The sequence below is a fragment of the Trachurus trachurus genome (assembly GCF_905171665.1).
Source record: "Trachurus trachurus genome assembly, chromosome: 19".
Taxonomy (NCBI): Eukaryota; Metazoa; Chordata; class Actinopteri; order Carangiformes; family Carangidae; genus Trachurus; species Trachurus trachurus.
The window spans coordinates 10,534,042-10,558,081 of NC_139913.1; the positions used below are offsets into that span (position 1 = coordinate 10,534,042).

At 43.5% G+C, this 24,040-nt stretch overlaps 1 protein-coding gene across 1 annotated transcript in view; it reads right to left on the reverse strand.

Annotated features, from left to right (window-relative positions):
• The window catches only part of rpl38 (ribosomal protein L38), a 224,991-nt gene that overhangs the window by 190,618 nt on the left and 10,333 nt on the right, over positions 1–24,040 (reverse strand). The window lies entirely within an intron of this gene.

Here is a 24,040-nt window from a genome sequence, read left to right on the forward strand (position 1 = left end):
CATCTTCACCGGTGTCCGTGTCACAGCTGCTGCTGGTGACGCTGGCTAGCAAGCAAGCTAGGCTAGCTAGCTAGCTCGGTAGCATTCCAGCTACTGGGCTAGCCCTGGACGGACCTCCTTTCGCCCCCGATCTTCTTCCACCCGGACTAAACCACTCCACCTATCTCGGCACGGATCACTTCGTAGCCTGGATTTCACCGTGACCTGGCCTGGTGTCTAGCGGCGTCCTACAGCTCATCATCAGCCTACCTCCTTCCACACCGGGAACGCTCGGCTACAGCCCAGCTGATTGAGGACCCACAACAACGGTCAGAACCCTGACTGCTCGCTACGGCCGAGGTGGCCGCGGCGCCGGCTCAAAAAGGTGGACACCTTTTTCCTCAGCTTCGCCGTGCCCCTGGTTCGTATCAACATGTATCTTTATACAAGATCTCCCATGGCCCCCTGGCTCACATTTTCCATCATCTGTTTTCTTGCTGTGGCCCAGTCCCCTGGAGTCGCAAGTAGACATTTGTGCAGGCCAGCAACAGCCTTCAATGGTGGTGGCACACGGGACTTTAGACTGTTGCCTAGAGACGCTTCCACTCTCTGGATCACCTTAAATACAGGACTTCCTAGTTCGTCTGTGTCATACTCTCCACTGTATTCTTTTATATTACTGCAACAATTTACTGTCTCTTGCCTCCCACTACCTGCCAAACTCTCTATAAAACAAAACAGCACTATGCAAAAAGCATGCTTTGGCTTTGCTTTTAGGCGCATTGTAATCATTCTCATGCTATTTATCTCAGGGAACATACACCCCAACCCAGGCCCAGCTAGTGCTATGCATGCTGTCCCTAACCTGGCATTTAACGATTTCTGTGATCGCACGTGTATGGGTTTCTTGCATATTAACATTCGCAGCCTGTTACCCAAACTTGATCTGTTAAAAACGTGGGTTCACACTGTTACACCTGATGTTCTTGCTATTTCTGAATCGTGGCTTAAGAAAAGCATTGCCAACCCTGACATTTTCATACCAGGTTATAATATATTTCGTCAGGACAGAGCAACTAAAGGAGGTGGTGTCGCTCTGTATGTTAAAGATCATCTGCGATGCACTGTTTCTCTGTCAAAATCTGTCCCTAAGCTACTTGAACTGCTAGTGTTAAAGATCAAACTGTGCAATAATTTCTCTCTCTCTGTTGCTGTCTGCTACAGACCACCGTCTGCCCCACTCTCTTCTTTAACTGTTCTCAGTGAACTTCTGGCACCACACATCTCCTCCGAGTTCATTTTATTGGGGGACCTGAACTGGGACATGACTAACCCCCCAGATCTGGTTGTTCAACAATTTGACGCCCTAAACCTCTACCAAATTATCTCAGAGCCCACCAGACTTAATCTAAAATCTCCTTCATCTGCTACGCTGATAGACGTCATCCTCACAAACGCCCCCTCTAATTATAAATCTGGTGTCTTCAGTCAAGATCTGAGTGATCATTGCGCTATTGCCTGCATGCGCTCCAGCTCCTCAGTTAAGCGCCCACCCGTGATCGTCTCCAAACGTTCCCTGAAGAACTTTGACCTGGAAGCCTTTCTTCACGACACTGCTGCAGTAAGCTGGGACAAAATTAATACCTTCCCTACTTTGGAGATGGCCTGGTCCTTTTTCAAATCGACCTTCGGCCTGATCATCAATAAACACGCTCCACTCATAAAATTACGGATTAAGGATCGTTTCAGCCCCTGGTTTTCCCGTGACTTGGCTGCTTTAATCCGCCAGAAGAACACCTTATGGCGAAAAGCCCGTTCCTCCCAGTCTCCTGCTGATTGGCTTGCCTTTCGGCAATGCAGAAATAAATGCACTCAGGCCGTCAGAAAAGCCAAAGTCACTCATTTTCTGGACAAATTTGCATCCTGCGGCTCAGACGCCAAGAAGTTTTGGAAAACGGTTAAGTCCATGGAAAACAAGCTTCATTCACCCCACCTCCCCAATGCTATGACCTTTGATAACGTTGTTGTTACTGATAAGTCTCATATGGCCTTGCTTTTCAATCAGCACTTTGTTAACTCAGCTCATGTCTTCTCTGCCAAGCCCTCCACTGCTGCTCCTTCACTTTCACTTTCACCTACAACCCCCAGTTCTGGCACTTTCTCTTTTAGACCCATCACAACCTCAGAAGTCTTAGAGAATCTCACCAAGCTAGACTCCAACAAGTCAGCTGGCTCTGACGGGCTCGACCCCATGTTTTTAAAAGCTGCTGCTCCTGTCATTGCCGTCCCCATCACACGGCTTTTTAATATGTCTCTGGAATTGTCCATCTTTCCTTTAGACTGGAAATCCGCACTTGTCTTCCCCCTCTTCAAAGGGGGTTCCAGCTCTGATCCCAATTGTTATAGGCCTATTTCCATCCTGCCGTGCCTGGCTAAGGTCTTAGAGAAACTGGTTCATAAACAGCTCAGTCACTTTTTAACCTCCAACAACATCCTGTCCAACTTACAGTCTGGGTTCCGGCCAGGCCATGGGTGCATCACAGCTACACTGAAGGTCCTGAATGATATTGTTTCCTCCCTGGACTCCAAGCAGACCTGCATTGCTGCCTTCATTGACCTCTCTAAGGCCTTTGACTCCGTCATCCACCCCATCCTCCTACAGAGGCTCTCCAGCATCGGTCTTTCACCACACTCCTGCAACTGGTTCGCCAGCTACTTAAACAACAGAGTCCAGCAAGTAAAATCTGAAAACATCAAATCAGCCCCTCTCACCATCTCCAAAGGGGTGCCACAGGGTTCTATTCTAGGCCCAACACTATTCTCCATCTACATTAATGACATAACCAGGAATGCCGGCAACTCCAAGATTCACCTCTACGCTGATGACACCATCCTGTACTCAGAGGGCCCTTCTCTCCACGCTGCTGCCGCCACTCTACAACACAGTCTCACTTCTGTTGAACAGCATTTCCATAGCCTTCATCTTCTCCTCAACACCAAAAAAACCAAATGCATCATCTTTAACCGTAAACACACTCCCACCCCTGTCCCAAAAATCCTCTGTGCCGACGGCTCTGAAGTAGAGTTTGTCTCCAGTTACAAATACCTTGGCCTCTGGTTGGATTCATCACTCTCCTTCACCACCCACATCAAACACCTTCAGTCCAAAGTCAAAGCTCGTCTGAGCTTCCTTTACCGGAATAAGACCTCCTTCACCCGTGCAGCCAAACATACACTCGTCAAAATGACCATCCTGCCCATCTTCGATTACGGTGACTCCATATACAGAACGGCATCTCACTCCACTCTCAGCAAACTGGACCCACTCCACCACTCCGCCATCCGTTTTGCCACTGGGGCTCCATTCACCACTCACCACTGCGACCTCTATAACCTGGTAGACTGGACTTCTCTTCACACCAGACGGCTGCATCACTGGTTTCTGCTCATTTACAAAACCATTCTCGGCATCACACCTCTCTACCTCTCTTCCCTTCTGCACCTCTCTCACCCTGCCCGCAATCTAAGGTCCAGTGCATTCATCAACCTCTCCATCCCCAAAGTCCGCACCGTCTTTGGACGCAGTGCCTTCCGGTTCGCTGCAGCCTTTGACTGGAACACCTTACAAAATACCCTTAAACTTTCTGTCCTCACGTCTCTCTCTGTTTTCAAACAAAATTTACTACAAATCACAGTCGACTCCTGCACTTGCTAACAGGCTTCTTGTCATGCCCCATTGATTAATTACATTGTATTGTATTGTATTTTATTGATTATATTGATATATTGTATGTAGCCTACTGTATTGTATAGAATTTTTCTGTGTAATTTATTAACCTTGTTTCACTTTTAGCACTCCCCTCCCCCTTCCCCCTCAGGCTGCACTTGAAAATAAGAATTTTGTTCTTAATTTGCTTGCCTGGTTAAATAAAGGTTAAATAAAAAAAAAAAAAAAAATACGTTCTTGTTGACATAGTGCTGAATCTCAAAGGAGTTTCAGCACCAGATGAAATCTATGCAATGGAGAGCTGAGGCTGTTTTAAAGCAGTAGTAAGTGATCCGGTCGTTTTGGCTAATGCTGCGTTCCAGGCAGGCTTTTGAAACCGTAAATTGCAGCTTCAAGTCACGACTTGCGACTTTGTAGCGTTCCAGGCAATCCACTCGTGTTTTTCCGACCTGTTTTACCTGTGAAAGTGCACTATAACGGCCACTCGTAACTTCCGACCCGTGAACTCGTACCAGATCGAACTGGTACGACTTCACAGGTCGGAAATACACGAGTTACGGGCTGCCCTGAACGCACCATAACGTCTTGTCAGCCGATGGAGTTAGCAGTCCCCGCCCTCGTCATGGATCTATTGGTCCTCGTCCCTACGTCACCACATTCACGCGCATCCCTTGGCTGCACACACAGCCCTTCATGCCATTCTCTCTCCTCATTGGATAAAACTTGTAGGATACGAGAAAAGTTTTCTCCTCGGCTCAGAGCAGAGCAGAGTGACTGAGAGACCCGTGTTTCGGTCCAAACACTCTATGTAAGTGATTGCTGTCGGAAGATAGAACTATTTAAGACTTATATTAACACACAAATATTGCTTACTTCTGCTTTAAAGGGAGTTCCTAATAAAGTGCTTTGTTTAGTTTAGTTTATTATTATGGATCCCCATTAGCCACTGCCTCAGCAGCGACTATTCTTCCTGAAAAAAAAAAAAAAAAAAAAAAAAAATAGCACTTGTCCTGTAGCAAACAACAACTACAAATAACACATTAAGCCAAACTGGGAAGAAAAGAAGAAAAAAGAATGAATGAATGAATGAATGGATATGACAAAATAATAAAATGTGAATGTAGCGTAGTCATTTTTTTCTGTTTAGTAACAGAAAGGAAAATGTGCTCCTTGATGTCAGTGTGGCAGTGGTGCAGAGGGACGCTACACATATCCAGTCTAGATAGTTTTGGCTGATTCATGTCAAGAAACTGATGTAAATTTCTTCCCTAAAATAACACAAATCAAAAATGAAAATGAAAAGTAAATGTGGATGAGAGTGACAAAACACACAGACACACACTATCTAAGATTAAGGTTGGAGAAAGCCACCATTATCAACAACAAAATCAGTTAGTTTTCACACATGATGCTATCGTCCTCCCACGCACACACACCTGGGGGCTCTGAAAACGGTCGCACACCCACACAGTCGACACGGATAAACACATGTTTACAGCTGTGAACAGGCACCCCACTGCATCTTTATAGAAGAAATAGTGCAACAAATTAGTTGTGATATGCTGTTGTTGGAGAACAGTGGAGGAGAGACAGATGTGTGAAGTGATGATAAATAGTCTGGTGTAACTGGTTTTTACCTGCTGGACATAGTATTAATCTGCTGACATCATCAGCCTCCCAAAAACTGATTTATTGATCAACAAGCTGACTGGTAACATCCAGTCATATTCACACAGGTGTACAGCAGCCAACCTCCTCCTACGTGTGTGTGTGTGTGTGTGTGTGTCTCTTACAATCAGATGAGTTCTCCCAGCAATGCTTTATCTGCTATTTTTTAGGTTTTAGTTTTTCCTAGTCGATGTGTTAACCTCCAGTAGATTTGGATTAGCATGCTCCCAGTTTAGAGAAGCAGCAAGGAGCACAGAAACTGAGTGATGAACTCCTGTGGATGAGGGCATTTGCAAAAATGTGTTAACCAAGCCCCCCAAAAAAGTATCAGTTTAATTGTGTGCTTTATTTTGAATATTTTCACCACAAGAAGCCCTTTCCTTCAATGACATTATGTTTTCAGCTGTTAAAAAAACCTACTCCTGTGCTTTTTTAGCTAAGCCCACCAACGCTTAACTCTTGAAACTTGTCTGTTTCAATCAGCTGAACTTTGGAGTGCTTGTGAATGCCCTCGTTGCACTTGTACATGGGAGCAGTTCAACTGTTCACTAACTCCAAAGGAAAGTGCTGCTTTGATGACAAAATAAAGCCATGAAAATGGTAGAAATAAAGTGGACACTAAAACTGATACTTTTTTCCCCAGTGGGCGCTTTTTTTTTTTTTTTTTTTTAAAGTGGCGTTTTTGTGGATGAACTCTGCCGACAGCAGTACATCACTCAGCTTCTGTAATGGTGCCTGGCTGCCTCTCTGAACTGTGCACTAGTCCAGATCTACTGCAGGTAAAATAGAATATCCAGTAGATAGCACAACTTCACACAACCCTGCATTAAATTGCTTTAAAATAATACAGGTCCAGCCCAATGGGGAAAAAAAAAATTCAATTTTGAGCTTCAAAAATAAAAATAAAAATTCAATCATTCTTCAAAATTGTACATGTGTACCCTGATAACTGCTTAGTCATAAATTTAATAGGTTTTATGTGTTGTGTTTGTTATTTGATGCTTGGCTTGTGCCTCAGGTCCTATATTCCAGCACCTGCTTCTCTGCCAGTTGAAGCTGCCAATATCTGCCCCAATGACTGTTTGCTGGTGTTGCCACCGGTATCAATAGCCTATGCCAGCTCTGACAACAAGTAGTGATGCAAAAACAACAGCTGGGATCACTGACTGTCAAAACAAGGAAACGGTGAACCAATTTTCTTTTAATCTTTAATGCATGGATTTCGTATATGAATATAAATTATGGAATTAAAATGTAAATTTCAGTTTGGGTAAGTATAGGGTCGGCAAGTTCCATAATTTTTCTGCACGTAACAGATCATGTGTTACTTTGTGCAGCTGCATAAAAACACCTGTGCAAAGAGGAACAGTAGATGGACCTAAGAGAGTGAATAGAGTAGACAGTACTGATCTTTCCCTATATACCTGCTCATATTCATACCATTTGTAGAAAAGCACACTTAGACTCTAATAAATGTAATAAATGCTTGTTTGAAGTTGAAATGGAGACCTTTCATAGACACTTGTCTCAGAACATGCACTTTCCTGTCAATATGGGGGTGGGGGGAGGGGGGTGGGGAGTTGCTTGGCGCTCCATCCCACATTAAAAAGCTCTTTGCCTGAAAGGATTTCTGCTAAATTCATGAATTATTGAAATGAATGAAGAGACATGGGCAAAGTGGACCAACATGTGGGATCTTTGATACCAGCCAAAAAAACAAAAAAAGAATGAAAAGAGGAAAAATCACTTTGCAGCTGTTGAGCTGTTAATGACTTCTCACAATCAAAAAGTGGCAAGATACATTTAATGAATTGCATGTTTTGTCCCCAACTGGTCGTCATTATACTGTAAACCACAAACTCTGTTAACAGATATTGATTTCATGGAAGAATCAAACCCATAGATCAGCTAATTGTTACTGTATCTTCTAATAAATTTCTTCTCTGTGGAGAGTGCAGATGGGTCAGCTGAGTTCTTGTAACCTTCAGCTGCATCTGGATCTATTATGCCAGCATGTAATGTGAGTTGCAAAGTGGGAGGAGTAGTTTCCAGTATCCAGTGTCCCAGAAGTAAAAGCCTCATTCATTTTCAGCATTGATAACACAGTTACTTTGGATGGAATTACCCTGCAGTGCTATTGTAAGAAACCATTACCTTAGTTTGGCACACAGACCAACTCTGAAGGACAGTCCTCCTCTGTGTAACATTGCAAAACTTACAAACATGGCTGTGTCAAAGGGAGGCTGAAAACTTGTCCGTGCACTTGTTACCTGTAGACTGGACCACTGTAATTCCTTATTATCAGGATGTCCCAGTAGCTGTGTGAAAAGCCTCCAGCTGCTGCAGTGTGAGTACTGACAGGAAAGGAGATCATATCTCTCCTGTGTGAGCCTCCCTGCACCAGCTCCCTGTAACAATCAGGATGGAACTGAAATCTGCAGTGTTGTTATAATGGTCACTTCTTGTTCCTAGTGTTTCAAAGAGAGGAACAGGAGGCAGAACCTTCAGCTATCGAGCTGCCATCCTGCGGAGGCAGAACCAGGTTGGCTTCTCTCTCTCACAGACAGTTTGGGTCTGGCTAGTGTTTCCAATCCCAATTAAGACACTGACCCCAACGCCCTGGTATTTTGTGTATGCAGGTTTTCTTTCTTACTGACCCAGCAGAAATAAGACCAACTGGACTTCAGTCTGCTTTCCTCATAGTTGGATTTACCATTGTAACAACCAAAACAAATCCTGGCTGGTGAAAAACAGAAAAAAACAAACAGTTCAACCACAGTTTTCTCCATTGACAACTTCCCCGTCTCAGTCTGTCTTGGTTTCTACCACTCTCTTCGGCTTTAGCTCCTTTTCCTGATTTGACAACAGGTTCTCTTTGTCATTTGCTGGGTTAAAGGGATAGTTCAACATTTTGTCAAATTGGCCCATTGACATAATCCCTATAGTCATAGCAGTAGGTTCGTTACCTTTACTGTATTTGTCGGAGCGAGCTATTTTTAGAATGGCCGGGCAGAGCCACGAGCTGCTCAGAGCTACGCTGCGGAGGCTAATGGGATTTCTTGGTTTCCCTCATCAAACTCATCAAATACACAATCCAACAACTCCAAAATGCTCTCGTGGACAAGTTGTGACCTGCACATTCACCACGCTATGAGATAATAACGATTACGAGACAGAGTTGTTTTCAAAGCAACTGCAGAGACTGCTTGCCGAAAAACTGTACCTGAAGGCAACACGCATCTGCGGTTTTGCATGAATTTACCTCTAAAACAACTCTGTCTTGTAACGTTTCATTATTATCTCAAAGCGTGGTGAATGTGCAGGTCACAACTTGTCCACCAGAGCGTTTTGGAGTTGTTGGATTGTGTATTTGATGAGTTTGATGGGAAACCAAGAAATCCCATCAGCCTCTGTAGCGTAGCTCTGAGCAGCTCGCGGCTCTGCTTGGCCATTCTAAAAATAGCTTGCACTGACAATTAAAGGTAACAAACCTACTGCTATGACTACAGGGGTTATGGCAATGGGCCAATTTGACAACATGTTGAACTATCCCTTTAAGTTTCCACACATACTCCAGTTGTTCCACTATCCAACATGTCTGCTGTCTGAGGAATACACAACCTGTAGCAGACGTGTTTCCAATAGGTCAGCATGCCCTAATTTTGTCCACATTCTGCATTCTGGTATGCAGAGTAAGGAGCCATTATTTCATAATTCTATAGCCATTTCACTGTGCAATCAACATTTACTTCATGCAAATTTCCCCAGTGTGATACTAATAAAGGATTATCTTCTAATGTTGAATTAAAGCAACACACTTGTTTATTTCCACTTTAAATGAGATCCTGTTTCTGAGGCTATCTTTAAAAAGAGAGGAGAAACACTCTTAGGACCAGATAAGCAGAATTTTCAGACTGAATTTTCTAAGCACACACGAAGACAGAGTACCGGCATTGCTTTGAAATGTTTCATCAAGCAAATAAAAAAGAAGGGGGCTGCAAGAATGAGGGAAATTTAGCTAAAGCGGAAGAAAGTTGGAGCTGAGTGCTGGTAGAGAGAAGTGGAGTTGATGTGTTGTCAGATGGACCCGTAACCTGGTTAAGACAGATCAGAAAGCAAGAATCAGAGAGGAGGGGAGGAGAGAGGAAGAGAGGAGAGAGAGACGGCGAGTATGTCATGCACAGCACGGAGCCTTTTCTCCTCCTGTTGTCAATTAAAGCAGGCGGCTCTGCACCTGCATGTGGATGCCAGGCCGGTGCTTCTAGCCAGCGTTCACCTCGGCACCAGGCCCACTGTCCAACCGGCTCTTAATGAGGGGCTTTGTGTGGATAAAGGGGGGCTGGCGTGTATACTCAGGCACCCATACATGTCAATTAGGGCGAACCAATCCTAGGGAGATCAAGGACCCATGCCTCTCCCTCTCTCTCTCTTAGATTCTTGCTCTTTATACTTTCCTCAAGTAAGACTGATGGACAGACATGTAGATATGGGACTGCAAGATTTTCAAATGCGTGGGCTTGGAAATGACTAACTGTAATCCTCACAGAATGAATCATAGCCGATGTCTTCCTTATTGGAAATGTTAGAGCCAAATCCATTCGAACATGAAATTTACATATTTCATCAAAAGATAAATCTCGGAGCAGCAGTGTTTAAGAATTTCTGTGAGCCCCACTTTGTCTTGACAGTTATGGGATGCAACACTTTTACTGTGATACATTTTTATAGTAAGTTCCTTGTCTGCACACAACAGTGAGAAACCATTTGACAGCTTAAGGCATAAACAAACATCGTAGGAGTCAATCAAGTGAGTTACCAATAATATGACATTTCATATTTGCGTCAGTGGTTAAACTGAAGAAACCTTGACTATGTGGTTTAAAGCTGTATGGAAAGGTGTTGAGAGTGGAGACAGGTTTCGGTGAGCTGTCGTAGCTTATGGCGCGGAATGCAAATTCAGTTTAAGTGCAGCTTTTTCACTTCAAACAGTATGCCACCCACAAAAAAAAGAAAAAAACAGATCATATTGTGCTTCTTCTGATTTCTACTGTAACTTCAGAAATGTGGGTGTTACTGGCATTATTTTTTTATATAACTCATGGAAACACACACATACAGTAGCAGAGACTGATGTTTGAAATGTGTAAGAGTAGCCGAAGTGTGAGCTGACATTCAGAAGTGTTAAGCCTGACAAATGCAGTATATTTGTAATCCCAGCAGTAGCCATAAGATTGACTTGGAGTTTCTTTTCTTCTTTCTTCTTCTTCTTTCCCTGTTCTGATCAACATTGTCAAGACAAATGAAACAAGAAGTGTGCAATTTTAGCAGGTATGTCAGAAAGTAACAAGAACACAGTGAACAAGCTCCAAATGTGAAGCAAAGATTTTGCTCTTCAACAGGTTTTGGGACAAAGCTTAGTGAACACAGTGTAACTGGAAGAGGGGGAAAAAAAAACCTGAAACACTCACTTGAGACAGCGGGAGTGAGGGGAAAAGAAATTGCCAGTATGAAGTTAAAGGTAAATTTGACAGAGAACTTTGAGAGAAATGATTGCTCATCAATCACAGCCGAGCTGGTGGGAGCAGATGATGAAAATCTCAGTCGAATTGAAAGGTAGACTTTTTCTATCTGCGAATGTTTCCTCTCTTCAAACAGAGACCTCTCCCTGGAAAGCAAAGGCGATTTTTCTTTTTTTCATTTTTAAAATCATTCCTGACGTAGAAAAGTCAAAGTAGAGGTCTTGTCACTCACAAGTCTTATGTGAGTGACTTGTCAACTGCTGCTGAAAGGATCAGTCAAGCATTACAGAAATTACAACCCTATATACAGTATATAAAAACGTGATGTATGAAAAAAAAATGGTATTATATAATACAATTTTTATTATATTGTTTTTATATATATAGGGTTGTAATTTCTTCTCAAATATGTATGTATATATATATATATATATATATATATATATATATATATATATATATATATATATATAATATAATACCATTTTTTCATGTTTTTTTGTTACATTATCACAGGCTGTTTCCTCACACATATTCTGTCATGTGCAATAATTCAGAATCAGTTGTGCTATACCTGCCAGGCTGCACAATGACTCCCGACGTATCTACTGTACGTAATTCAGTTAGCAAAGGTGATCTGTCGCCGTGATTGAGAAGATAACAAACATGTTTTGCCAAGTTGCATTCGAACGCCACAGTGAATTGCGGTGCGCCGATGCCCCAGCCCGTGGTTATCATGTTTCTAACCAAGCATGTAATTGTGTGATTGCTGCCAAGCTGCAGTGACGCCACGTTGCCGTTGCTCTTTAATATTACTCTTCTGTGTATGTCTCAAAGACACAAAGACGTCATGCTCGGCTGCTGTTATTGCACATGCTAAATCGCTCTTGGACGTCCGCCGTATTTATAGCAGCAAAAATTGCTTTGCATCCCCGACAATGACGAGGAACGCCGTGTTCAGAGATGCAGCCCACACGCCATGACACACCGTTCTCTTACCATACTTTAGGGGGGGTAATATTTTAGTATGCAAACATTTTATTCAGGAGCCCCTAATTTACTGAAGCCCAGCTAAATAATTCATGCGGCCTCTCCTGAGTGGTAACACAAAGGTATGCGAGAAATCCCAGAATCACAAGACATACATGTGCATGAGGCACATCATCATACTCGCAGATGCTTGCTGACAAATAGTACAACAATATTACACACTGCATTCAATTAAACCTGAACTTTACAGTATACAGACTTCAACTAGAGATCTGACAGGAAACTGAAGCTCATAAAAGCCTGTCACATTGTTTTGACTCTATCCAACACATTGATTTTATTGAATTATCATGTTTGAAACAATCTCAGTATTTTTACGGTCATTTTTTTTTCTCCTGCATGGAATGAGTCAGTCCCGTTTGTGTGAACATGATTAAAGTTTTGCATTTTGTAACATTACTTGTTCAGCATCAAGGTTTGTTCCTTTCCTCTGTGTTTTTCAACCTTGGGGTCGGGACCCCATGTGGGGTCACCTGGAATTCAAATGGGGCTTCCTGAAATGTCTAGTAACTGATTTCGAAAAATACTGATAAAAATAGTTTTTTAAACTAATTATTATTCTTTTAAAAATTATGATTAAAAACACCACACACAACTGTATTCTATGCTTTACCTTTCTCGAATAAAAATCGAGTTCAAATAAAATACAGCATATAAAAATATCACGTGTTAATGGGGTCGCCAGGAATTTGTGATGGGGTCAAAGGTTGGGAACCACTGCCATAAGCTGTCTCCAACAGTGGAAAGCAGCATGCAAGCTTTCTTCTATTAGCATGCTAACTAGCTAGCTTTGGTCAACCTAGCGCGATAGCACCTCAATGGAGCCTCCAATCAGCACTGAAGATGCAGCGCAGCTCAGAGAGCCTGTTAGAAGCTTTTTATCTAAAACAATGGCAGCTAATGATTTCGTCAAGAAACTACAATACACAGCAGAGAAACCGCCTTTACACCTGTAGCTGAAGTTACAGCCCATTGAATGTCAAATACATGTATTTGATCCATCATAATTATGTTTGCAAACCACAGTAGAATAATGCATCCACAGTCACTTTGAGATTTTATTTTATTTTTGTAAATTATTTAAAAGCTTCAATATTATTCTCACTGTGTTTATACTTGGTAATGAGCATCATATCACAGCTGTTTGAAATGACTAGTTCCTCTGAATGCATTTCTAAGCATGTTTCAATCAAATGATTCTGACTGGGCAAGTTAAACTCGAGTATAATAGGTTTCAGTATTCTCATTATGCCTTTCTGAACTCCCAGCTCGATCAGAAATCAGTGGGCGTTTTACTTGTTAACTGATGAACGATTCTGTTCTGTCATCACGAGAGAAACAGAGCTCTCTTTTTAGTGAAATGTGAAACCAAAGGATCGGGTAGCTATTTCTGTAATTTCAAAACTGGAGAGGGAGAACAGGTGCTGCATTTCTGTTGTATCGTTTAAAAAAGGAAAAGGAAAAAAACTGAGACATGACACCTGAACTGTCACCCTGTTTGGACTGATCTGCCATTTATTCAACAACTAAAATATTGGTCTGTTGTGTCAGGAATGACTGTCACCTGCCCCTCTGAGCCTCATGAGATGCTCAGAGTGGATTTGAAGATTCCTGTCCTGGTTGTCCATCTTCTCCTGAGTGGTATAGATGTGTTGCTTCAGGCTTGAGAGTCACACTCTGGTGGCCTACAGCAACTAGAAAACAGAAGTACAGTCCAGCTCAATGTGGAAGGCTGCCGAAAAAATCTGTGAAAATTGGCCAGCGAGGGCGGACTTCGGCCTTGTGGAAGGTCCCTGTGCCTGTGACATTGAAAACGTCAGTGCTGATGTCACGGCGATTCGAGGCTGTCCCCGGGAGAGTGACATCTGCACCGCGGGCATCTTGAGCCAGATCTGCACTTAGTCTGGATGGGTGGGAAATAGATTTGTTTGCCTCAAATGAGAGTCCTGACCGTCTCCCGCAGCTCTCCTTCGGAGCCACAACAGCCCCTGTGCATAGAGACGTGATCTACATGCTGCATGGCTAAATAAAGCACTTCTCAGCTCATCCTCCATGCATCTAGTTTGTCATGGTGTAAGGTACTGTTCTGTGCAATAAAGGCAGAGGAGGGGAGATGGAGTGTGTCAGGCAATCAAAGAGCGCAATGCATTTTGTATCATTTAATATTTGCAGTGTGCCTAAACCTCACCTGACAAGGGAAAACTATGCAAATCTTTAGATGGATTAGGATAAATTAGATTGTCATTTGCTAAGAGGAGAACATCAGAAGTTTTATGATTGTCTGTAATAACTTTAGAAGTTAAGAAATGAGACCTTCCGGAAATTCTTATTTCTTAAGTGCAAACTCAAGATCTCATGATACATTTGTTTTCTCTAATTTGAACTCAATTCTTCTTCAGGCTCCCTGAAGGATTCCTCCAGCGGTGATGAAAATCAGCCTGATTTCCCAGGCGAGAATTTTTCTACTCTGTGGAATTCACTGCTGTTTTCATTTTTACCTTCGGAGAGACCAAATACAGTATCCTAAATGCCTTAAGAGATGTCTGAAAGAAATTAATCACTTCTTGCCAAGCTTTGACAAGCTGTTTTTCAACCTATTTTCTGGATTTGGTGACATTTAAGGGCCCTTTAGGTAATGCTCTACAGGCAGGTTAATTCAAAAATATTCCATTGAATCACCAGATGATGGACAAGAAAAACTGCCTCGACAATCATCAAATCTATGGGCAGGAGCTTATTATGGCCAAAAGGGCAAGGACATGCAGGATTCAGAAAGAAGTCCAAACTGAAAGACACGCAATGTGTGATTGTACAACACTTCATTGCATTAAAAAAAAGAAAAGTATAATTAAGGCAAGGCTGTGACACTTTCAAAACAGCTCTATGGCAAAAGGTTGCAACGAGTACAATTGCTTGGTACAGTAGAAGTCCAGCGTTGAACCCATCATGTGTCCTTGCTCCTTCACTTCCTGACAGAGTGTCATTATCTCCTCAGAGGTGCACGAAAAAGAAAAAGAAAACTCTCTCACACACCATTAAATATGACAGGGCAGATCTGAAGATGAATTTGAAAAGGTAATAGCTGCTTATACTACGTGTACAAACTGGCAAACATTGAGTATTGTCGGTGGTCTTTAAGAGCGCACTTTGTCTGACACTGCCCACACGGATAGGTAGGAATGAACAGGTATAAAGAACTCCGGAGTTGACATTGGTTAAGCTTTGGAAAAATGTGAAATAAAAGAAAATGTGAAATTTCTAAGTGAAAATGGCTTCGCACTAAAACATTTTTGATATGTCGTGAAAAAAATTCCAAAATAAAAATGTTGTGATGGGTAACTTACCTCTTGAAGAGATCTCACCGTCAGACCGTACAAGAGAGAAAAACAGAGGAAATTAAATAAAATCTTGAGCAGCTGAGCACCCACCACTTCCTTCAACATGCTCAGAGTGTGTGTTGGGGTCACAGCTCCAACATGGAGGCCAACGCACTGTGTTGCCATTTTAACAGCGAGCCGGGCAGCGAGAGCCTTTTCCCGGCTCTAGGCTTGATGACACATGCATTGACCTAAACGCACATCAGTGGGTGGAGGAACATCGGTGCTCCATCTGATGTATGAGCCCAAAGGTTTTATGTTTGCACCAATTACATCTCTTCATCGACATGTGTTTGATCCAAGGTTCCCCAAAGAAACAAACCTGATGGGGGCTGAGTGCGCCCGTGTAGTTATTTATGTTGGAGCTGATGCATATGCCCTTGTTTCCATTTGCAGATGCCTTGAAGTGTATGCACCCTATCTACAGTGTGTATGCATGTATGTTCTTGCAGTAAATGCACAGCTTTAGAGCTTTGCAAGGAAGGGGGATCACTTCTGAGCTGTCAGATGGAGTCTGTGATTCTTTTCATGCCAGATGGTGGCAACTTTTCATCACAGAGCAGGTTTTAGAGCGAATGGCCACACGTTGGTGACGGTTCAGATCTGTCAGATACAGGCTTACGGCCCAGAATTCAATCGGGACTAAAGGAATGATGCTGTTTTTCAGCTTGACGTGGCTTTATATTCATGTTCCCCAGCCAGTAATAAAGGTGAAGGGGGATTCTCCAGCTATAGGGTGGATATGTGGGCAATCGGTCACAGCTGTGTTTGCTTTCCTTTGTCTGTACATGCTGGTGCCGTGTGTGTTACAGATGTTTATTCATAATCTCAGACATGGTGAGCCCCAAAAGTTCTGAATCCATCTCCAAATAAAGAAATCTGCTAATTTCCTCTGATTCTTGGATTTGTTTGAAAAACGTATATAGATTTTCTAGCTTGTCTTCTGTTATACCATAATATTTCTTACATCTGATACAATTCTGCCAGAATTGAGGGAGGTTATTTCCTGATTGACTCTGAAGGCTAATAAAGAAGCCAAACATACACCACCTGCTATAATTCAGACCTGATAGAGAAATGTGTACTCGACCGTGAAACGTTAAATGAGCCATTCACTGTAAGATATAATAAGATATTCTACAATATAGCATTCACATATATTCTACAAAAACACCATCTTTAGTACATGTACCCACACGGTGTCAGTTGTTCTCTAATAGTCATTAAAACACTGCCACAGTCTGAAAAGCATCTTCAAATTACTGCACTGCAACATAAAAAAATAAAACATGATTGTGATTTGGAGCGCTCCTGCAACAACAAACAGCATTATTACACTCCTGGGAGTAACAAAAAACGAAGACACCGCTGCCTGCCAATTAAAAGAAAATATAACTGTCTATGAGAACTAACTGCCAGATAATTGGTGAAAGGCTTCAGGTCTATCAACAATCCAGCAGATGGACTGTCACGACAGTAGTGTGTGGGAAACGGTGTATTTATGGTTTTTGTGTAGGGATATAATTTATTAATCTCACCCAGGGTCTTCCTATTGAATCACCAAAGTTTCCTGTCGTCCTCAGTTTGAACAGTTTTTGTTAGCGGTTGCTATTTCATAAAACACAAATTATATTGGTTTGTAATTTTTTTTTTAATGTTTCTTTTCAGTGCTATGAAAGTTCCCTCAGCCGTCGCTGTAGCTATGAGGAAGCAGTAGAAATCTCAAACTACTGTATCTGCATGTCAAGGTGTCACTTTGAGGTGAAATATCTTAGTAATTGAGGTGAATCAGTCTTGTAAGCTAAGATTGGATGTTACTCAAAGCTTCATGATTTATTTCACAGTTTCTAGAGTTGTTAGGAAGGGAGTGAAGTGCTTAATGTGAATCAGGGTGATGCAGTCAGATGCAATCGCAACTCAGGTGCTGCCCAGACATGTTCTAACATTTTTTCCTTCTCGATACTGATTCTGATACCTCAGCTTTATCGGCCAATTCTGAATACTGTGGCATTATGTTAAACTTTTTTTTTTAATCCTGTATGGATGTGGTATATAACTTATAGCATTGTAGATTCATGAATCAATGGGATCTCTTTTATTATCAAATTTAATTAGAAAAAAAAAGAATAAATAACAATTCCTTCTAGTGCCAACCCTCGAAATAAAAGCCTTGTGTAGCTATAACTATGTTGTATTTTTGCTGATGAAACTTTTCTTTGAAACACATTGCCACATTGCTAACGTTTTTGAATTCATATATTGCTATAGGCTATCTTGGGGACAGATTAGAGGCAGGGAATGGCTATCGGAAAAGGATGTGATTGACCAAAGGGCAAGCTGGTTAGCATGCTAACTTCAGTAGTAAAGAAGATGTGGTAGAGACAAGAGTTAAAGCAGAAGTAAGCGATCCGGTCGTTTTGGCTAACTTCTTGTCAGCCGATGGAGTTAGCAGTCCCCGCCCTCGTCCCTACGTCACCACATTCACCCGCATCCCTTGGCTGCACACACAGAGAGGACCGCCCCTTTATGCCGTTCTCTCTCCTCATTGGATAAAGGTTGTAGGATACAAGGAAAGTTTTCTCCTCGGCTTACAGCAGAGCAGAGTGACTGACAGACCCGTGTTTCAGACCAAACACTCTATATAAGTGATTGCTGTCGGAAGATATAACTATTTAAGACTTATATCAACACATATATTCCGCTTTCTTCTGCTTTAACTCTTGCTTTCCTGGAGTAGGGTTTGACCTGTACTATAGCCAGCCACCAACTTTTGCGGAGCTGAGAATGTGAATCTTTAAATGATGGCTTTCGTAACACCATTTTACGGAAATCAGTTCTTTGCCATTCTTGCCGGTGTGACCGATGTTGTCTGGCCGGTCCTGAGCAGGTTTCGACGGGCGGGTGATGATGCTAACCGTTTCGCCAAGAGGTCAATGACCACTTGGCAAGTGGATTAGCACATCTTTTATGGGTGAATGAGTTTAACTTCAGTAGTACCGCTTACTGCCACACACCGTCACGTCTCCTTACTGGTACCTCGTGACTGTGACTATACCCGCAGCTATTGGCACATGCAGCTTTTGTGCTTATTGTAGGGCTGCTTGAATACATCAGAACCTGCATTTTTAGAAAAACATTTGAGTATTTGTACGTGTGTGTTAAGTGGGATAAGTGTGACATTTCAATTGGAGGAACCTGTCAAATGGCAAATCTAAAAAATGCAAACTAGCAGCAGACTGGTGAGTTGTCAGTGCACTTCCCCTGTTTCCTTGTGTTTGTATTTCAAACCACTTGATTCAGACACTTTTCTCTCAGTCTCTCCCAACTCCCACACCTACCCTGTCTACTTTTTTCCTTTCCACGTTATAAGCCTTGCTTTGCCAAGGTTGGTGCAGTTCCACTTAACATATTTCTTTTCTATTTTGACCATCTGTCTCACTTACACAAACAGATTTGCTCCTCTTTCCTCTCTCTATTTTTTTGACTCATCTCTCACTCTCTCTTTGATGAGTACTGTTGGATTTTTCTTTTTCTCATCTCCATCTGCCAAAATGCCTATGATTAAAGATCCTTACATAAATTAGACTGTCTATCAGGGTTTTTTTCAATGGCTCTCTAGTTTTTTTACATTTTTTTTTTAATTTTAAGCAAATTCAATGCTATGTATCCATGCTGTGAATGTGACAGTGAAGTACCATGACCTTCGAGGTGTTGCACCAAAGCCAACATTCATAAAGGCCACCCACTTAAGTTGTTGAATATACTGAGCCCAATGTATTATTTCTCTATGACAGTACTCTAAAACTCAGTAATTAAACTAGAAAACTTGACTACGAGTGGTGTGTACTAGTTTCGCCCTCAACTTGAATCTTGCAGAAATGTTATTTTCTGTCTCTTTTGCTAACATTAAACCCACTGTTTAATTTTTAATGCTGAGAAATCAAGAGAAAGAAGGCTGAGGTGCAGTAAGTTGCTTACAGCTAACCCTGCTCATACTAATGCTCTTATAAACTCCCACAAGTGAACTGACCGAATGCTGCATAAATTAAGCTGTGCTAAGCTCGCCGTGTTTGTGTTGACTGGGGTTGTTCTTTATGGTCAGCAGAGCTCCATGGGAGACCATGACTCTTCCTCTACCAGACAGAGACTATGAGAGATCTTTATTGTAATTGGCCTTGGAGGTAATAAGCAACGCTCATCACCCCATCGGCCTCCCACGGAGCTCCCATTCCCATTATCCCCCTGCTCGTTCCGATTCATTAAGCCTCCAGTGAGATTGGTCAGAGTGGTGGAAGAGAGGACGGAGCATTCATTTTGGTTAAGAAGATCCCCGTTCCTTTGACGCTTCTCCTTAAATGGGCGCTAATTGGCAGAGAAATGTTAATGGTGTGAGAAATGTTTGATAAATACGAGTGAGCCCTTCATTAATGACGGGACCTGCATGCGTCGACTTCTCCTCTACTCCGGCTTTTTTCATGCCCACACTGCCCTGTAGTAAATTATTATTGAAGGTTAATGCATCCAGCGCTACCCTCAAGTTATCATCGGGGTCGGTTGTGCGTCAGTACATCAGAGTGAGGTGTGTGTGTGTCTGTGTGTGCGTGTGTGTGTGGAGCCGATGGACTTCACAGATCTCTCAGAAGCACTCAAGAGTCTTCCCTCAGGCTTGTCTTCCTCTCGGAGTCCTGACCTCCATCTGTCCACCTGGGCGGACAATTTGTCTTATATTATTTCCCTTTTGCGGCCATTGGCATCTTTGTGGATTTGTGATCTTACCTTATCTCAGGTAAAAAAAAAAAAAAAATCCTCACAACAAGCAAATACAGGTGAAGGTCTGAGTTGTTGATTGGGGCTTTGGTCTGAGCGCATCTCGGATGATTTCAAACACTGATGCCCTTTGTTGATCAAAGACTCCTCTCCTCCTCACCTCTCCTCTTCTCTGTTGCTCTGTTCAAGGCCTCAGAAGATGCAGGGAGAGGTTTTACCTCTGTGTGTCTCTTTTTGCTTTGTTGATGGGAATGAATTGAAAGCTGGATTTTGTTGTTGATGCTTCACTTCATGGTATAAAATCTAAGAGTCTGAGTGAAAATCATGCTGTTTGGAAGCCGTGGGCCAGGGTTTTTGGTTCAGCAGGAGGTTTTTTGAGCTGATGCACCGTTTTAAATATCTGGCGTTTTTATTATTAGCAGACTTTTTGCAGGTTTTAGCCAATTTATTCCAAATAATTTAAATCCCCATCATTCCATTCAAATCTACATCTTAACAAATTCAGCTATTTCTTTCCGCTTGTAAAATGTATTAAGAGAGGCGTGAAACCTGAATATCTGCGCAGAGAAATCAGTTGAAACCGCTGTCTGCCAGAAACATTGAGAAACACATCTAAGTCCGTATGGCATGCATTTGGAAACTGACAGCAGAATAAAGTGATTTGCAATGAGAGAGTGATTGAATTAAAAAAAAAAACTTGCACCCACATGATTCTGGTCCTTTGAGGGCAGAGTACATGTGTTTTCTTCAATTACTTCCAGATTTCTTTGCGCTCATTGCTCTCCTCCTCGCTGTGCCAAAAATGGCATCCAGTGGTCTGGTTGAAGGTGTTAAATATGGATGCCCAGGGCAAATGTCAGAATAACTTGAACAAATTGCAGTCTGCCGCATAGATAACTCTGACTCATTATCACCAGTTGTGTGGTTAATTCTAGGGCCAGAAAGAAAGAGTGTGCCTCCAGACTGAAGTGACTACAGCTTGCGATAAGCTGCTTTAGCACCTGTGATCACAGCTAGCCATTGCTCAACAACACGATGAGCTGACACCTGGCGGCGTTGGCATCTGTATAGCGGGGGAGAGGTTGAGGGTGGTGGGTGGGGGGATTGTGGGTACCGGTACTCACAAATAAACGGCAGAAAGCTGTGGCTCAAAAATACTACGTCCAGGGATTTTCTAAATTACCCTCATGCTGAGTTCAGTCACAGTAGGTACTACGAAAAACCATAATCGTGGCCCCCGGGGGGGGGCGGCCGAGGAAGCACTCTGTCTTGGTTTTCCTGACGTTAACTCGATTATTATTAACTTCTGTTCAAGGTATCACTTTTGTTTTCTTTTTCGAACCAACAGGAGGCTCAAAGTCACGCTGAGAAACAACACAGGCTATTACCATGGTGCATTATTTCCTGGCTGCCCTGTGGTGGCTTAGATGGGGACTCACCATTCGCAAGAAAAACAACAAAAAACATTAGAAACATTAAGCACTCCTGCTTTCTCCTGGCAAGCCACTGTCATTTTCAAGACGGGAACATTTGCTCAGTCATGCTCTCTCATTCTCTCCCTCGGCCTCTGCTTTACTGATACTGTCATTTTGGAAACAGCATTTGCTCCGTCACTCTCTATCGCCCCTCCTCTCTCTCTCTCTCCCTCTCCCTCCTTCTGCCCTCCACTCATTCATTCCTCCCCCTCTCCCCCTCCTTGTTTCTCCTCATTCCCCTACTCAGGCAGGACATGAGACAAGATAACACACCACTGTTTCAGTCCTGGTTGCAAAAGTGTGTCCTGTTTTCCTATTCCTCTCATGCAACCTCAAACAGTATAGGGAAATGCAGTCACACAGTCTCACCTGAAGATAAAAGGCTGTGGAGTGTGTCGGTGCTGAAGGTATCACAATGCAGCATAAATCTAAAACCTTCCTGTGATGGTGCCACAGGGGATCGAAGGTCAATGAGCTCAGACACATTCTAAATCCCTGCAGAAATATCACAACCGTTTCTCCTCAGGCTCCCTGCGCACCCGATTCTCTGCAAAAACACCCCTGGCAAAACAAGCACAACACGTGTTCCTTAAATCATCTCAACAAAGGACTTTATTCATTCCACCTTTTTTTGTGTGTGTGAGGTGGAAAGCAATCAAATCCTCTTCTGAAAATCCTGTGCTTTGGCTCTGCTGTCACCCCAGGCTGCGTTTCCGCGCTCGGCCGCGTGGTGGCGACCTGCGCTGCCTGCACATCATCACCAGAGCCTCATGTTTCCTCATAAAGAACCCGGGACTCGTCCTCACCCGACGCACACCGGCAAGCCGGGCTTCTCCTCCGCTGGCAGCCTCCGACCATGACTGTGTGACTGCGTGCAAGTTTTCTCTCCCTCCCCTCGCCGCCCTCATCCCTCCGCTACTCCGAGCTGCTCAACTTCTTCTCAGAGCTCCTGTCAAACTGAATTGCCGACCTTGACAAGAGCCTGCTGTGGGGAGGAACTTTACTAGGGGGGGAGGAGGAGGAGGAGGTGTGTGTGCGTGCGTGTGTATGTGCCAGTGTGCTCCGGATCTGGCGCTCCTCTCCTCTCCTCTCCTCTCTCCTCTTTCCTCTCCGTCTCCAAAAAGGATTCGAGGAAAAAGTCTGCTCGCTCCTCTGGAGGAGGAAACTGGAGCCGCTCGGACAGACAGACCGGGAGGCTGAAGTTTAAGAAGAACACCGCATCTCAAGGACGCAGGAGGAGTGGATGGAAAAAAGTACGAGGAGCCGCTTTGCCTTCATACAGGTGCAGCGAGAAACCGACTGGATTTGGACTTAACCTGGATTCATTCGGCTGAGTTGCGTTCAGAGGAAACCAACTCGCACTGCTTCGACACTTCAGAGGAAAACACCTTCCTGTCTAACGGGGCTCGTGGAACTAGAGAATTTGAATTTGAACAAAATACAGACTCTTGTTTGACCGAATTTCTTCGGTTGCGACCGGGCTGCAGCAGCGGCTCCTTTACCCCCCCCTCTTTTTTCTTTCTGCGCTCTGAGGTCGGTGCGCTCTGCCCGGCTCCAGCAGCTCCAGCGGCTCCGGTGGCAGCAGGTCCTTCCCTCCTCACTCACACTCATTCACTCCGAGAGAGAGAGAGAGAAGGAGAGAAAGAGAGAGAGAAACCCGACGGGAGGCAGACAACAGCACAACCGACACCAGCGGAACTCGGGCTGGACACAGGAGCGTCAAAAGCCTCACGGGCTCAGCGGGCACTTGTTGTCCACTCTGCGCGGTTTGGGACCATGTTGGAGGACTCCTGGAGCAGATCGATGTGGCGCGCCACATGGATTTTATATTTCTCCTTACTCATCCACTCCACACAAGCTCAAGGTAAGAGAGAGAAAAGAGAGCGAGAGGGGGGCTGGTGTGGGGGGGAGAGGGACACTGGCTGGGCACAGCGCCGGTTAGGCCCGGTATCTGTCCCCGCTCTGCTGGATGTTGATGTGGGGAGCGGTTCCGTTACTCCTCCTCCTCCTCCTCTTCACGTTGTCCCTATAATTTGCTTATTAGGGGACACATCACTGGCGTCCCCTTGCTACTGTCATCTCCTTTATTAAACATGTCACTGAGACTTTTCCACGCGCGTTCCTCCACCTGAACTTTATTAAGTTGCTGCTTGACCTCTGTGAGTCCTGCAGCGTGTCTATGGGAGACAGTAGGATATCTCAACTTGTGGCTGCTCCTGCTTTAACGCACTCCATCAGTGTTTTCCCATCCAGCTGTGCCGCCGCTTAGAAGCCGTTTGAACATATGCAATGAACGTGTGATTAGAAGCCCAGCTGTTAAAAATGCAAAGCTGATTAATAAATACCTAATTAATTAATCAACCCCCCTAACACACTCCACACCACCCTGGAAATTAAACTACAGCGTTGCAAAACACCAGCAGCAAATAAACAGATAGCGCGCTGATATGCAGCGATTAGCGCCGTGGCGCGTGCACG